Source organism: Muscardinus avellanarius, assembly GCF_963383645.1.
Source record: "Muscardinus avellanarius genome assembly, chromosome: 7".
Lineage (NCBI taxonomy): Eukaryota > Metazoa > Chordata > Mammalia > Rodentia > Gliridae > Muscardinus > Muscardinus avellanarius.
Window position 1 is genome coordinate 42,724,560 of NC_137793.1, and position 6,909 is coordinate 42,731,468.

The 6,909-nt window shown below is 39.9% G+C and overlaps 1 pseudogene across 1 annotated transcript; it reads left to right on the forward strand.

The window, feature by feature from the left end:
- The first annotated feature begins 333 nt into the window (after nt 1-333).
- On the forward strand, nt 334-993 carry LOC308265066 (sentrin-specific protease 8-like; annotated as a pseudogene). The gene has a single exon. The product of its transcript is annotated as a sentrin-specific protease 8-like (transcript).
- The last annotated feature ends 5,916 nt before the right edge of the window (nt 994-6,909 follow it).

Genomic DNA, 6,909 nt, shown 5'->3' on the forward strand with positions numbered 1-6,909 from the left:
AACTATCATATATTTATATATTTATTTTTCAGAAAAAAAATCTATCCTAATATGGAATAGGGACTCTAGATAACCAAAACGATCTTGAAAAAGATCCATTAATTTTTAAAAATGAGTATATCTCATATTTATATTTTGTGTTGTTTTATGTCTTTAAGAAGATTATTGTTGAAACTCTCCCCTGTATTAGAGAAGAATGTCGCAACTCTGGAGATGAAAACTCTGGGTTTGCAACCTTAGGTCTTGCTTTCCGGCCCATATGGATGTTCCTGAAGGTTGGTTGGGGTGGTAAGGCCCGAGGCAGAGTTTCTGATCAGCCCCAGGCAGTACAAGATGGACCCTGTGGTCTTGAGTTATATGGACAATTTACTGAGGCAGTCAGATGTCTCACTATTGGATCCTTCAAACTAGCTCAATGACTATTATTGGATTTGTCTTTGAGTACTTTGCCAACAGTCAGTTTCATGACTGCTCTGACCAAGTTCCTTCATAAGCCCTGAAGTCACCCAGTTCATCAAGTGCACCAGCAAACCATCAGATTGCCATGTTCCTGGAACCCCTGGACCTTCCCCACAAGAAAGTTATATTTTTAGCCATCAATGATAATTCTAACCAAGTAGCTGGGGGAACTCACTGGAGTCTGTTGGTTTATCTGCAAGATAAAAATAGCTTTTTTCATTACGATTCCCATAGCAGAAGCAACTCACTCCATGCAAAGCAGGTAGCAGAAAAACTAGAGGCTTTTTTAGACAGAAAAGGAAACAAACTGGTCTTTGTGGAAGAGAAAGCCCCTGCTCATAAAAACAGCTATGACTGTGGGATGTACGTGATCTGCAACACTGAGGCTTCATGTCAGAACTTCTTTAGGCAACAGACAGAATCACTACTGCAGCTACTCACCCCACATACATCACAAAGAAGAGGGCAGAGTGGAAAGATCTCATTGCCAGACTCGCTAAAAATGAACTATTGAAAGATATTTGTAACTTTTGAAGTGTCCTTTCTGTCCTTCCCCATTTATTAGATGCTGCAGTCTCAGTGCCTAAGGGAAGATGGCTGGCAGAGAGGAAAGCTTAACTTTTTTATTTCATTTTTTTTAAAGATTGTCATTCTCTGTACTATCCTAATGAAGTCTCATTTTAACCCTGACTTGAAATCAGTATGTTCTGTGAAAATGTCTTGAAGTTATGCACCAAAACCTTAAACTCTCCTTAACAGTTGTTACACATGAGGTTCAAATAAGACTTCTTTCTTACTGGAATAAAATTAATTCCCCTTTGGTCTCTCTTGTCTCCATTGGCTTATTCCAAAGGAAAAGCCATCATCTGTAAAACAAATCAGGAATAGATAAAATTTAGAAGAATGCAAGAAAACTATAGAACAAAACACTTGTTGTGTGTCCTACATTATTAAAGAGATTCGCTGGCTGGAAGCAAATCAAAGCATGACTTCATTTAAGACTAAATATGAGAATCAGTTACTCACTTCTGTGATGTGCTTTTCATTTACCACGCAAAGGCTTTTCTGGCTATCACCATAATCTTTGCAATACTTGATAAAGGTGACGTTAGGCCATCTTTCTCAATATGATTCCTGCAATGCTGTGAGAAAGGGGAGATCTTGAGTAGCTTAATTAAAATAAATGGCTGTGATAAACTGTAAGTTTGCTCAGTGAGTGGGTTGATTTACTGCTTTGGATTGATAATAGATTTTATTTGCCTTGTTAGTTATGCACAAGCTCCTTCCGTATGTCCAAAGGTCTTTAGCTCGTAACTTCTGAAAGTTACCTGTCATTTTGTACAAGTAGTTTGTGTGTGTGTGTGTGTGTGTGTGTGTGTGGGTGTGTGCGCGCACGCATCTAACTTAGGGGCATCTACTCTTGAGCTAAACAAAACAAAACAAAGAAAAAACCAAAAACCAAAAAAAACAAAACCAGAAGATTATTGTTTATATTTTCATGGTTCTTTACATTCTACTAAATTAAAATGCCTTATACATTTTATTATAGTTACTTCTTTTTATTTTTGATTCTACTAATTAAGAATTTTATTCTCTAAAAGCAGAAGGTATATAATTTATATTTTTCAAAGAGAAATTCTAGGCACATAGTGGATAATTAAGTTGTTGAAAATGGATAAATAAATGTATGAATGAGTGAAATACTAAATGAAGATGGAGAATACTTGTACCACAGACTTCATAAATAGTATTGGGCATAGAAAGTGCCTACCTAGTTCATAATAATTTTTTTTTTTACTTTTCTGTGAGGAAAAAAATATTTATTTATTTACTTTTGTGATACTGGGGATTAAACCAAGGGCCATTCTACTTCTGAGCTGGTATATTTTTATTTTAAAACAGGGTCTCACTACAGGGTCTTACCACTAAGCAGGCCAGTGGATCGCTAAGCAGGCAGGGTACATGGCTAAGTTGCTGAGGCTGGCTGGGAAACTGAAGTCCGTATGATCTGTATCAAGCCAATGTCATCTAGAACTTTGTTTTGTTTCACTTAATCCTTCCTTCTTGTATATGAAGCAGATGATATTGTTATGCCCTTTTTTTGTTTTTTGTTATTTGGTACACCAAACACAGCTGCCTTTCTGAAAGAAGTGTCAGTCAGTGGCCCTGGATCAGTCTCTCTGAATGGCAATAGGATTCTATTTTTTAGCCTACTTCAATTAGTTAGTAACTTGAAAGATTCTGAAGCTTCCTCTAAAAATGGATGTTCTCACAGCATTTATTATTTGGAATGGGTAGATGGGAGATAAGAAAAGATTTATTATACTGCACAGAAATGTACTTTGGAATATGTTATTTAGTCTATTTTCATGTAGTAAAAAGCTCTAGTTTTTTTTAACTTCTCTGAGCAGCATTTGTATTTAATTATTGAATTTCTATTGTTGAGTTCTAAATTGAATATAATTAAAAATCAATATTGCCAGGCGTGGTGGCGCACGCTTGTAATCCCCGCGCTTGGGAGACAGAGACAAGAGGGTCGCGCAGATTGGAAGCCAGCTGTGTGTGCTGGCTTAGGAGAACCTGTTTCCAAATAAAAATGTAAAAATAGGTCTGGGAGTGTAGCCCGGAGGTAGAAGGGCTTCCAGGAACCCCAGTACTCCCCAAAAATAAAAAATCAATCTTGCCTCAACACCAAAATTCACAGATTATGTAATCTTGAGCATAAATCTTGAACCTAAAAACTCCATTTTCTTCTTCTTCTTCTCCTTCTCCTTCTCCTCCTTCTCCTCCTTCTCCTCCTTCTCCTCCTTCTCCTTCTCCTTCTCCTTCTCCTTCTCCTTCTCCTTCTCCTTCTCCTTCTCCTTCTCCTTCTCCTTCTCCTTCTCCTTCTCCTTCTCCTTCTCCTTCTTCTTCTTCTTCTTCTTCTTCTTTCTCTCTCTCTCTCTCTCTCTCTCTCTCTCTCTCTCTCTCTCGGTACTGGGGATTGGGAGCCTTCTGCCTTCGGGTTACATTCCCAGGACCATTTTATATTTTATTTGGAAACAGGGTCTTTTATGACAGCGTGGCTGGCTTCGAACCTGCGCGATCCTCCTGTCTCTGCCTCCCAAGCGCGGGGATTAAAAGTGTGCACCACCACGCCTGCCTCCTTTTCTTTTAAACAGACTTAATAATAATACTTATCTCAGTTTTTTGCAATGATTAAATTAAAATGTACACAATGTGCTTTTTACTGTGCTTTGTATAATAGTAAGCTTCAGTAAACCTTAGCTATAACAAGCCAGGTTCAGTAGTACAGCCATGTAATCTCAGTCCTTGGAGATTGAGATAGGAAGATCACAGGTTTGAGGACATTCTGGGAAATTTAGCCAGATCTTGTCTCAAAATTTAAAAAAAAAATAGAAAAAATAAGGGCTGGGGATGTAGCTCAGTGGTGGAGCACCACTGAGTTAAACACCAAATACCACCCAACACACATAAATAGCTATAAAACTTTATTCCAGTGTCAATACTTTGAGATTTTAAAGCCAATCAGTCTTTGATATCAAACAGATTGACTTTTTAAAAATAAATTGGAAAGCATCTATGAGAAATGAGCCTATATTAAAAATTTTTTTGAGAAATGCAATAGAAGTTGAGAAAATTCAGCTTTAATTAGATAAATTAGAGGGCCACAATGAATTTTGTAGTACAAAAATTTTAGCCCATGCCAATTCAGGTGTGTAGCAAGCAGTGATACACTGAATGGTGTGACCTACCATTTTCTCAGAGTCAATTTAAACAGGCTAGACAGAGAGATATTCCTAGGATTTTGGCTGAGATCAACATTTCAAATTGAAATTTAAAATGAGCCTTCCTGAATAGATATGATCTGACCCAAACTACATTTGCCTTAAAGTTTGATTGCTTTAAGCCAAGAATGGTGCTTTGTATTTTTTAGTAGATGCCAAGGGTGAGTGCTCTGCTAAATTGTTTGTTTACATCCAACATTTTTATTGTATTTTTAATTAATTAATTTTATTTTTATATAGTCTCACATGCACACAGCACTTGGTCGGCTTTCCCCTGACTCCCTCTCTACTTCCTCCCTTCCCTAGATAAGATACTGAGGTTAGCATTGGTATGCTCACATTTACATATATTAGTGGAAGTGTTTCTTTCATTGATTCTCCCTCTCTGACTCCCCACTAACTCTTCTCAAGAACATCTCTCTTACTCCACTAGAGTTTCTCCTCCATTGTCTAAAGTCCCTCGTACATCCCAATTACTCCCTAGCTTCCCCATACCAAAAGACAACATATGACCCTGTGAGTTAGTGGTTTATTTCACTTAACATAATGTTCTCCAAATCCATCTATTTTTCTGCAAATGACATATTTTTTTATTGCTGAGTATAATTGCATTGTAATCTATTCATCTGTTTATGGATACCTGGGTTGATTTAATAATTTGTCTATTTTGAATAGTGCTGCTAGGACCATGGATAAGTATGTATTGCTATAATATTCTGATCCCAGTCCCTTTGGAAAGATACCCAGGAATGGTATAGCTGAATCATATAGTGAATCCATTTTCAGTTTTCTGAAGACTCTTCACACTGATCTCTATAGTGGCCAAACTAATTTGAAATCCCACTACCAATTTAGAAGTTTTCATATTTTCTCAAATTCTCAACAGCATTTCTTATTGATTTCTTGATGATTGCCATTCTTATTGAGGTTAGATGAAATTTCAATGTAGTTTTGACTTGCACCTCTCTGATTGCTAATGATGCTAAACATTTTTTTCATATATTTACTGTTTATTTGCACTTTTGTGAAATGTCTACTTAGTTAAATTGCTCATTTATTCATTGAGTTATTAGGTTGTTTTCAAAGCCTCGGGTCTACTTTCCAAGTATTTGATTCATCTTGATTTGACTCTTGTGTAGGGTTAGCAGTAGGCTAATTGAGTGACATGTGTATGTATGCCTCTACCATCTTGTAATCCATTAAGATATATGACTAAAGTCAACAATGAAAAAATTTAATAAAGAAAAAAATGTTAAATTAAAAACTAGAAGCCAGGCATGGTGGTGCATGCTTGTAATCTCAACATTCGGGAGGCTGAGACATGAGGATCGTATTTTGTGGACAGCCTCAGCTACTACTTAGGCCCTTTGCAACTCAGTGAGACCCTGTTTCAAAAATAAAGAATTAAAAAATAGGGCTAGGGGTGTAGCTCGTAGGTAGAATGCCCATGGGTTCCATCCCCAGTACCGCAAAACAACAACAACAACAACAACAACAACAACAACAACAACAACAACCAAACAAAAAAACCAGAGCTAAGGTTTTTTTTTTTTTTTTTTTCAAAATGGCGACTGAGGGACACAGTACTCCTCAGTAGCTGAAGCAAATAAAACTTCAGATACTTAGAAAGCTGTGTCTTAATCAACAAAATAAATACATACCAGGAACCAAAACAAATCCTGGTACCTCGGGGGAACTCTGAACTTGAAGAAGAAGAAGAACATAGACCCGGACACCGGACCAGCTGCAAATGCTGATCGGTGGCCGCAGGCTGCTTTCGTGGGCCCGCGGAGCTGCCTGCCTGATAGCCCCGATAGTCCCGCAGCAAGATAATCCGGGACTGAAAACAGCGAGCAGCTCCCACGTCAGAATTCTGTGTGCCCACCAGCGACTGGATCACAACAGCATAGAGACTCCCACGAATCCTGAACCAAGGAAGACAGGTACCTGCGGGCAACGGGAAGTGTGGACCCTAGTGTGCGCTGCACTCCAACCCCCCAGCACCCAAGCCTCAGACCCAAGCACTCCCCTCTGCGCACCTTGTCGGCGCCCCGGTTCCCTGCTAGCAGTCATTGCCTGTCCCACTCTCTCCACTAAATTGGAGTCTACCTGGGTGTCTAGCCCCCCCCCCCCCGCCACCTTGCCAGAGACTGCCTTCAAGGCTGCAAAAGCCCTGTGTAAACCGGAAATCTCCTTGGGGCACCCCCAGTTTCTACGTCCCGCGGGAGGCAGAGGCCTTTACTGGGCACCACGCACTGGATCCTTGAGCACCTATCCTGCACTCCTGGCCCACCGCTGGGTGTTCCCACCCTCCTGCTAGCCAGAGGCTTAATTCTAAGCGAGAACTCAGCTCAATACACCTTGGAAGAGCATACCAGCAGCAACAGACAGCTGCATCCACTCACTCCTGGGTCCAGTAAAAGCAGCACACCCAGCCTGCACCCTTGGAATAGGCAGAGCTCTGGCAGCAAGCGTGGGCACCCAGGAACCAGCACCCATTTGCCCAGGGTACATCTTGGGACCACACCGGCTAACCCAGCTGGAATTTCCAGAGACACAGGAAAATCCATCGGGCCACAATATCTGCACAGGACCTCAGGGGGAGGTTCTAATTATACCTTGGTCATGCTCCACCCGTGTCGTAGGGAAGCACAGGCTGGAG